Source organism: Amblyomma mixtum, chromosome 7 (assembly GCF_055824585.1).
Source record: "Amblyomma mixtum isolate Tamu chromosome 7, ASM5582458v1, whole genome shotgun sequence".
NCBI classification, from domain to species: Eukaryota; Metazoa; Arthropoda; class Arachnida; order Ixodida; family Ixodidae; genus Amblyomma; species Amblyomma mixtum.
Window position 1 is genome coordinate 98,802,425 of NC_143018.1, and position 9,828 is coordinate 98,812,252.

Below are 9,828 nucleotides of genomic sequence, written 5' to 3' on the forward strand. Positions count from 1 at the left end.
AACTCGGTCAGAAAATCCATACCGAGAATAATATCTCTCGAGCAGCGCTGCAAGACGACGAAGGTAACGGGGCACGTGAGACCGTTAATCTCAACGCGAGAAGTGCAGCGGCCTACCGGGGTGACGAGGTGGCCTCCGGCGGTTCGGATTTGTGGGCCATCCCACTGCGTTAGTACCTTGCGAAGGCGGCGGGTCAGCTCCCCACTCACAACGGAGTAGTCGGCGCCGGTGTCGACGAGGGCGGTCGTGGCGTGGCCGTCGATAAGGACGTCAAGATTATTGTACACTGGGCGATCAGAGGCGGCTATAGGATCGGCGCAAAGGTCGTCGGTCGGTGAGGGGGAGCGGGACGTCGTACGTGGAGGCTCTTTTACAGATTCTCGGTCGGCAACGCCACCTCCAGGCGTCGCCGGGCTTAGTTTTCCCGACGAGGAGAAAGGCTTCCGCGACGGTCGCGCAGAGGGGAATCGAAGCGGCGCGGCGGCGGCGAGCGAAACGCACGACGAGAAGGCCGCTCAGGTGGCGGGGAATGGCGCAGAAATTCCTCAATTTCCCGAGGCTGTTCGCCGTACCGGGGGCGGGGCGCATCTCGTCGGAATCCGCGAAGACCGAGCTCACGATAAGGGCAGCGGCGATAGACGTGACCGGCTTCCCCGCAGTGGAAGCATAGCGGACGGTCATTGGGGGTCCTCCACGCGTCGGCCTTGCTTGGTCCACGCTGTGGGAGACGAGTGGATGACACAGGCGCAGGAGGTGACAATGGCTGCAGGGGGGTTGGACGGGTGGTCGAGCGGTGGCGGCGACGAGCGACGGACGACGGAGGCGTACGTCACGGCGGGCTGTGCCGGAGGAGGGGTGACGGTGCAGCGAGGAGAAAGTGCACGTTGCACTTCTTCTCGGACGACCTCCGTGAAGGGGGACGAAGAGGAGGAAGCGGTGGGTGGCAGACACTTCTGGAGTTCCTCCCTAACAACTGCGCGGATGACCTCGCGTAGGTTCATGGCGTCGACGGGTAAGCCACCCGGGTGGTCAGCGCAAAGACTGGAAGCGGTAGAAACTCCAGCAAGCCGACGATAATGATCTGCTCTGGCTGCCAGGGCGCGCTCGATGTTAGTCGCCTCGGATATAAAGCCGGCCACGGTTGTGGGAGGGTCCCGAATGAGACCGCCGAAAATGTCTGACTTCACTCCTCGCATAAGAATGCGCACCTTCTTATCCTCCGTGGCGCGGGGATCGGCTCGGGCACTAAGGCGCAACACGTCTTCGACGAAACTTGTGACGGTTTCATCGGGTCCCTGGAACCTGGTTTGCAGGAGGTCCTCTGCGCGTTGGCGGCGATGCTGGTTAGCAAAAGTGAGTCGCAGTTGTGCCTTGCAAGTATCCCACGACGTAAGGGTGTGCTCGTGGTTCTCAAACCAGTGACGGGCAGTGCCCTCAAGGCAAAAATACAAGTTTTGCAGGCAATGTTCCGCAGACCAGCCGTTGTAGCGAGCCACGCGTTCATAGTGCTGAAGCCAATCGTCGATGTCTTCGGAGGCTTCACCACGGAACGGGAGAGCTGAACGAGGAGCGACAGGGACGTAAACCACGGCAGGCACGGGCGAAGAATCCGTCTGCTGGCCTTGGCTCACGGTAGACCGAGCCATGTGCACTGCCGGAACGGACCTTGTTGTAAGGTGCGGCAAGAGGCCGAATTCGGGGCCGAGTCCTTGAATTCGCCTGCTGGCACGTATCTCGGCCTCCTCAGCGGAGGGGCGGCGGCCCGGGCTGGGAATGGGACTCTGCGAAGCGGGAGGTAGGGGATGGCGTCGCATAAGACAGCGCCTCCACCAGAATGTCACGGGTCGTTCAAACGACGCGGGTCGTGGGGATACTGGAGACCACAGGAGAGCAGGCGCCAGGTACAGTCCAAGCGGTCGCGGCCGGGCTCACGAGCGATTTCCCACCGAGCCTCTTCCTCTTTGCCGGCGATCGGCTCCCCGCTCGTTGAAGATGACGTTAAGTGGAAAATAACACACATGACAATATATGTTCAACACCTTTTATGAAAAAAACTTTTTCTAATTAGATTTTTTCCCTTAAAATCATCCATTCTACGTTTATTTCTTCATCGCCAATGTTCTGTGTGATCAATATTTCATGTCATGTTGAACAGGACTCTCTACGCAACATTGTATGCAACAACGTTTCATGAAAGTTGTAGTACATAATGAATTGTATGTATATGCATTCTGAGCGTTCTGCTGTTCCCATTGTAACCACGGGGGGCGGGAGCTTGTCAAGCTGCTGTTCAGCAGCTTTTTTCTCTCACCTCCCCATGTTTTGTAAAACAAAAACATGAAATAAACTGCATTTGTATTTCTAGTAAGACCTACATAGACGGGCAGCTGAGGTCACAAAGAAATGCGAACATCAGCTCGAGACAGCCATGAATGCTTGAACATTCGGGGGGAGCTCGCCAAAGCCAGCTAACATGCGGCCGTTGGAAGAGGTGTCAACGCGATAGGAAAGCCGACCTCAAACTCGCTACGCGACAGGACCCCTCGCATGCGGACGTCCAAATGCTTGCGCCCCCATGATGGATGGAAAACTTTATTATGCAAGCAACTTTGGACCGTTCAAGGCCTCAGGGCCACGGCGCCGCCCTCATATTACGCACATGTGTCCAGGGCGCGTAGGACCATGGCACTGGTCCCAATATCTAGCCAGAGTGACGTAGACGCGAGTCCTCAGATCTGCGTGCTAGCCAATGCCTCGCTGCAATTCACGTTACTGGTGGTAACTGCTCCTTTAGTTTTAATCCAGCATTGCATATTGGGCATGATTAAGCATTATTACTTGACAAGAAAAAAACTGGGAAACTTCAGTTCACCTTAATAGTACGACGTAATAGCGTTAAAGTGTCCATACGGTCGCAAGGGTTTTCCTTGACGCACCGTTTTGCAGACATCGACACACTTGTTGAAATCATAAACTCTTTTATTGCACATTGTCGTCCACATTACTTAGTAACGATAATTATTGGCCCTCATTATAGCTATGTGGTCCTCTAATGTAATTTGCCTGCTGGGGGGTTGGTGGTACTCGTACAAGGCTTCCATATATCCCACTTCACGCACGTTCCTCAGTGGCGGTTTCGATTTCGAATGACCACAGTTTCTTTTTAATATCAGCAAAATTGCTTTCCTACTCCACTACCTTCTCGACCAATCAGGATTTTCCATTGTGTCAACGATCGTGACGCTGGGTTTCCGACCGAACGGGTCTTTTAGTGCTGTCGCGTAAAAGAAAATAAAATTAGAGGGGACACTTAAGCTCCCCCGTAAGAGTACGACGCTATATCATGATGGGTTAATTCCCGTATATGCAGGCCATTGACTTTTTTACACTGATAAATCCTTGGGAGTCTTCATACCCCTGCTCTCGCACTGGTGCAGTGGTTAAGCGATGGGCCTTGTGGGACCCAGGTTGTTGTTTCCGAGCTGCCAATTATTTATTTAACTGCAACAGTGTGCAGTTTGGTCACTATCTGGTGGGTAGGTTGGGATGGCGCAACAAGGACACGTCATCTAGTTGGCCCATCCGCCTCCTAGGTTTCTCTCGGGGAACCACCTGCCAGAGCCATGCCCGTGATTTCTCGCTCACAACGCCGACGTGGACACCGGGGTCTTTAACGCTGTCGCGTTAAAGCAGCGACATCAAGTCGATAGAAGCCAGTCAGATACAATGTTAACGTTCTTTTTTATGCTGCTCAATAACTAAAGAAATTATTCCCGGCAGTTCAAAAAAGAGAGGCGAGCGGTGTTTGCAGCTAAACCGTCTTTTCCATTGCCAATTCACACAGTACGGGAAGCGTAAAACCAACGTAATTTATCAGACACCGTTATTGCGTATGAGTTCAAAAGATTAATATTGCCATGACAGCGTTTCAAACCCGCGGTGGAGCAAACACGTCCGCTTCGCCGGCCACTGCACGAGGGCGCGATGCTATCGCCGCAACCGATCACGCCTCGTGTTAAACTGCCACACACTTTCGCGCTGTCCGTTGAAAATCGCCTCTTCAACAACTGCCACCCACTGCGCTCCGCTCGTAACACGTTTCCCACAACCGATAGATACCCGCCGTGATGGCTCAGAGGTTAGCGTGCTTGGCTACCCTGCCGGAGTAACCGGGTTCGAACCCAGCCGCGGCGGCCTGCGCTTAGATGATGGGAAAACACAAATGGACCCCGTGTGCTGTGCGATGTAAATGCACGTTAAAGGTCCTCGGGTGGTCGAAATTAATCTGGAGCCCTCTACTACGGCCCCTTTTTCTCTCTTTTTTCTTTCACTCCCGCCTTCCTCCCTTTCCTCACGGTGCGGTTGGGGCTTCCACCGAGATGTGTGAGACAGATACTGCTCCACTTCCTTTCCTCAAATCCACGTAAATAGAGGTATATATAGAAGGCACAGTTACCAAATCACATGTTTATGTTTCACCAGAAACAGCTGCAGGTATTCAGGCCCCTTACGCATTTCTTACCAAACAGGAAATGAAAAGGCGAAATGCCAACGATTCCCACCACATTTCCACCATCGCGGCAAGGTTGAACAAAGTGGTTGTTGCTCGCGATATGAATAGACCAGAGCTGCATGACACCTAAACCAAGCAGCTGCTAGACGATAAGGCGGCAACCAAACATGCTCGAAACGAAAGAAAAATGTAGCGCAGGATTTAAGCATTAGGCAATATATATTTCATGTTTATTTTAAGGCCGCCAGATATTCAATCCCTATGAATGCGACTGCCATGACCGATCAACTAAACAAAATTCTCGATTGGAAAGCGTTAAGCACATATCATGTGGCGTCAAAAAGCAATTCGCTCTGAAACAAACGCGTAATGGCAGAAGAGCCCTCCTGACGACTTAACGCACTTTATAACGGCTTTTAGCGCTTTTAATCTTGGTAAGTGCAAGAGTGCATGTCCTTTTCCGAACATTAATTCGTGTGAGTTTCGTAAAATGAAAAACATATTAAAAAATCTAACGGAAATAGTCACCCGTCGACGCACTAAGTCTGCACGCGCCACGAATACCGATCACCATATCGCTGCTTCAGAAAAAAGCCGCATGACCCCACCGTCATCGCGTGAATGACCGGCCGTTGTTTCTTACAGAAGCAGGTGCCTCTTCAGGATGTGGACGGTGCGACTAAACGGTGTTCCAGAGCATGTCACCGACTGGGCTATACGCATCAACGGCAAGATCTACTCGTTCGACAGTTGCCAGATGGCATGGAACTTGGTCCACGTGTTCATGTTCGACCCCGCGTCGCACCGGTGGGATATGGTGCAGACGCAACTTCCCGACGCCGGGCCAATTACCATTTCCCGCCCCACAGTTGTAGCGTACGGCCGATGCGCGTATCTGTGGGGCGGCCCGCACAGCTGTCCATTTCCAAGTGTCCTTTACCGCTACGACCCAAACACGAAAACATGCAGCCGTCTGGCGGTGTCCGGTGAGGTGCCCTCTTCGACGTACGGCAGCACAGTTTGTGTTGTGGGTCCGCAAGTATATCTTCAGTGACTGGGGTCCTTCGCCAGATATGCGGGTCCTTGACTTGAATACCCTAGAGTAGCATCGGGTCCCCACCAGCGGAGAGGCTCCGGTTCTACATGCCTGCCAATCTGCGTCTTCCATCGGGACCCGCATATATGCGTTCGGCAGCAGCCCAGCAGACTCGTCCCTCATCTTATACTATTTTCAAACGACCAACTATTTTGGGTGCGCCCACAGGTACAAGGCGTTCCCCCTGTGTATCGGCGAGGACATTCAGCCTTCGTGTTCAACGAACAGCTGTACATTTTCTTAGAGTACAACGGTGTGCTGAAGACCTTAGCAGATATGCACAAGTACCACCCCGTGACCTCGTGCTGGACCGAAGTGAAGCCATGTGGCTCGCCACCATCTCCCAGGTTCTTGCATGGCTGCTCAGTGATGGGTGAAAGAGTGTTTATCTTCGGTAGCTTTGGACCGGCATCCGACCAGGATGAGGAGCAGGTAGTTTAGGAGCGAAGATCGCTGACCGATCTCCACGTGTTGCACTTGGCACCGACACTGAAGAACCTCTGCTTACTTGCAGTAATTGATGCACGGCTGGATCTACGCCCCATACCACCTTTAATTAGAGAAATGGTCTACGCTATCACATCTCACCCATCGTAGTCGATGGTAGATGCTGCGTGTCAACCAAACGGAGTGCCTTCGGCGTAAGCCAGCTTGGGGGTGCGGCGATAATACAACTTCGGCGCCGCTACTTGACACAGCAATAAAGTATTTTTTTATACGCAATGAGCGCCTTCCTTCAGTGCTCAATTTTCGCGGAAGTAAGAAAGTGGCTAGCGTTTTGTTTATTTCATGAAACTCTGAGGCGGCACTTTTTTTCAAAAACTACCAAGAGCAAATTTTCCGAACGAAGAACTATTCTCTGATATTTATTCCATTCCAGCCTGATGGTTGATTCAAGAGAATAGCATCAACGTCACTTCGGCCTGAAGCTCGCGATGAAGTCTAGGTTTCCGCGTAGCCCTGGTGGTCATCCTTTTCAAAGCTGTAGGCAGACTGAGGTGCTGGATGCGGCGGTAGGCGTCGATTTTAGATCTTCTGAGGAAACAACTTGCGTATTTTGTGATTACTTCAGAAAGCCGAAATCTTATCATTTATTTGCGCATGTCTGCCTTCAGCATGTCTACCCTCAGCACCCGACGAGGATCTATGTCATGAACATGAGCGGATAGAATTCGTCAAAGCTTGGGTAACGGCCGCCGCGGTGGCTCAGTGGCAATGGTGCTCGGCTGCTGACCTGAAAGACGCGGGTTCGATCCCGGCCGCGGCGGCTGAATTTCTTTGGAGGAGAAATTCTAGAGGCCCGTGTACGGTTTGATGTCAGTGCACTTTAAAGAACCCCAGGTTGTTGAAATTCCCGGAGCCCTCCACTACGGCGTCTCTCATAGCCTTAGTCGCTTTGGGACGTTAAACCCCATAAACCAAACCAAACTTTAAGCAACCAGTCAAGTTAACCAATCCAGGAACAAACCCTACTTGTACCAATTTCTTAGTTTTGAAAATAAATTATTCAATAAACGTTTGCAGTGTTCAAATTGCATAATTTTTATGCGCATAACCTTTTCTTTGCTCAGGTGCGGCGACAACGCGACTGCAGGCTCTTTAGATGAGGTGATCAAAAACATCCCACTGTTCATAGCGTCTGCTACTTAAGCTACCACGGCTTGGTCGCTAGATACGACGTCGAGGTGCTTGCCAATGACCGGCCCACACGCACGGTAGCTGAAGTACTCGTCGAAGATGGTGGCATCGACTACATATTTACCTGTTATGGTGACCCCAGCAAAAGTACGTTATCCAATGCATACATCTCCTATGATCGAGCATGAATACCTGCTTGCATTTCACCGGTATATCGAGTGTGATTACTCGTTACAAAGACTGGGCTCTAGCCCGGTGTTCTCTTTCTTTTATCGGGTTTTGTTTTCCTTTTCGACTTTTACGGCGCCTTTTCGAAGTCTAATGCGATGATAAAATTTATCGCGCCAGCCATATTGTAATTATTGCTACAAAATATGACGAAAAGGGTGTGTACTTTTTTGCGCGTACACGCATGTTTCCACAAATACAGAATACGTGAAAGGTTAAAAATTGGCGGGGGCTTAGCTTTGGTTAAGACTGCTAGGTTGTGAAAGTGAGCGCAGCGCCTCTAACGGAAGGAACGCGGCGCGCCGCGTCTAAAGAAGGAACGCAGTGCGCCGCGTCTACAGGTCACGCGTGGCTACCGGCCGCCGCTGCGCGACGACTCGACTTGGTAGCCCATCTCTCACCCTGGTATGACGTCACTACGCGTCATTCTAAATTCACTCATGGCTACCGGCCGCCGCTGCGCGACGACTCGACTTGGTAGCCCATCTCTCACCCTGGTATGACGTCATGCTGTGTCGTCACTAGGCGTGTTATGACGTCAGGGGTCATTATAAATGTCACGCGTGGCGACCGGCCACCGCTGCCCGACGACTCGACATGGTAGCCCATCTCTCACCCTGGTATGACCTCAGAGATCATTCTAAAGGTCAAACGCGGCTACCGGCCGCCGTTACGCGAAAGGCCGTTATGAGCGTAGTATTGCTTTCGCAAGAAATCTACAGCTGGTATGACGTCACAGCGGCAGTAGCGCCACAGGTGCGCGGCGCGGCGTAACTGCAGCCGGGCTATCTGAAGGAGCGAGTTGGTCGCCCATGTTCACTCCGCTTAATGTCAAACGTAACTGCGGCCGGGTCAGGCGAAGGCTTGAAAGTGCGAGTAGTATTGCTTTCGCAATAATATCGATAATTTCAGGCTGGTATTCTTGCTAAAATATATTCGTATTTACTCTTACTGGTGCGCTGCGTCGGTCGGTCGGTCGGTCGGTCGGTCGGTTTATGGGGTTTAACATCCCAAAGCGACTAAGGCTATGACAGACGCCGTAGTGGAGGGCTCCGGAAATTTCGACCACCTGGGGTTCTTTAACGTGCACTGACATCAATTCCACGCGGTATGCATGGATAAGATTGTACCTTCCGGCCTGGTTATGGAGTGCAGGATGTTTCTGGAAGCCAAACCATAATGCAGGCATGCCCTAAATCCGCTGACAAAATAAAAAAAAAAGCGGCAATATATACGCGAAGTGGTGACATTTGCTTTCTTCTGATTCAGAGCTAAAACACACTAGCGTGATTTCAAAAAAGCCCATTCATTGCACTCCGTGTGTTCTGCCCTTTAATGGGGTTCACGCTATTGTGACAAAACATCCTCTTAGGATTATGTGCCTTCTATTCGTAGCGCTTAACATGTGCACATGGAAATTATTTGGAAAGTTTAGGAATACTTTTATGTAAACCATAGAGCACCTCATCATTATTTAGGCGGAAAGAAGTAGGTGGCACACCACTTCATATCCCAAGGTGCGGCGCAGGAATGCCGGGAAGATCAAGTTGCGTATTCGGCTTGGCTTTAAGACGCAGGGAACGTGATTTCAGCAATTCCATTACGACTCCTCTCGCGGCAAAACTCGAAGAAATGTTCTCAGAATATGGATACCAGCCTAACAATGCGCTGAGTGAGTTGAGAAAGTAAAAATTTGGAGGACGCTTAAGCTTAGTCTTTAAGAGTTGCCAAGGGGTCCACGGAACGCCATCGTCCGTTCGGCACGACGCCTTGCCCGAAGGGAAGGAAACAACGCCTGTCTCTCTCATATCTCGGTGGATACCCGAACTGCGCCGTCAGGGCCTTAATGAAAATAAAATGAAAGTTGGTTTGAAGGAAAACAAATACGCCTGTCTCTCATATCTCGGTGAACACCCGAAAGGAATGGACACCACAGTACATGTCTCTAAAGCAGCCTTCTAAGAAAAAACCCGTATTCACAAGATGCGCCTTTGTTCATTCCAAACCATCGAGCTGGCGTGGCGGAGTGGTTAGCGTGCTCGTTTCGCATTAGCTACGGAGACCCTGGTTCGATATCCCGAATAGACCAATTTCCTACTGGGCTTTATTTATTAATTAATTCATCTGGGATTTTTCGCTCATCGCCAACGCCGCCGACGCCGACGAAGACACCGGCTTTTCTGCGACACCCGGCCCTTAACGATGTCGCGTTAAAAGGAGAGTGCACTATTAAAGTCGTTTCATCAGCGCTCATACGAGAATATCTCGGTGGAGTTTCCGATCCAAGGGCAATATCCATGTTTCCGGCAAAGCAGTGGCGAAGCCAAATAAGAATCCTCCTCTTCCCGGCATT

At 51.3% G+C, this 9,828-nt stretch overlaps 1 pseudogene; it reads right to left on the bottom strand.

The window, feature by feature from the left end:
- Window positions 1–339: 339 nt before the first annotated feature.
- LOC149336940 (uncharacterized) lies at window positions 340–2,022 on the bottom strand (annotated as a pseudogene).
- Between the last annotated feature and the right edge of the window lie 7,806 nt (window positions 2,023–9,828).